Source organism: Seriola lalandi, unplaced genomic scaffold, assembly GCF_002814215.2.
Source record: "Seriola lalandi dorsalis isolate HSWRI2012SDOR001 ecotype SW California unplaced genomic scaffold, Sedor1 jcf7180002054816, whole genome shotgun sequence".
NCBI lineage: Eukaryota > Metazoa > Chordata > Actinopteri > Carangiformes > Carangidae > Seriola > Seriola lalandi.
In genome coordinates, this window is record NW_019525369.1 from 351,448 (window position 1) to 351,799 (window position 352).

A 352-nucleotide genomic window follows, 5' to 3' on the forward strand; every position below is an offset into this window, starting at 1 on the left:
TTTTTTTTTTTTTAAAGAAAGTTCCCAGCTTCCTTTCCTCCTCCTCTGCCTTCTTCTTCTTCTTTCTGCCATTTGCCTCATCCGTTACAACAACGAAAAAAGAGGAAAATGCACCAACAGATTTCTCTCCAGTCTTTTCCTTGACGCAACTGAGCACATGCTCTGAGAGGAGAGAGGAGAGAGGAGAGAGGAGAGGAGAGGAGAGGAGAGGAGTGAGAGGACCACTCGGCTCTACCACTTCCACAGAGAGGAATGAGATGCTATTTTTTTTTGCAGAGATAGAGAGAGAGAGAGAGAGAGAGAGAGAGAGAGACTACAAAGTGCACTGTGGGGCTCCTCCTTATATTCCTCC

The 352-nt window shown here is 46.0% G+C and overlaps 1 protein-coding gene across 1 annotated transcript in view; it reads right to left on the reverse strand.

Annotated features, from left to right (window-relative positions):
* Positions 1–352, reverse strand: part of LOC111669744 (receptor-type tyrosine-protein phosphatase N2-like) — a 234,607-nt gene that overhangs the window by 218,815 nt on the left and 15,440 nt on the right. The gene's annotated exons all lie outside the window — the stretch shown is intronic.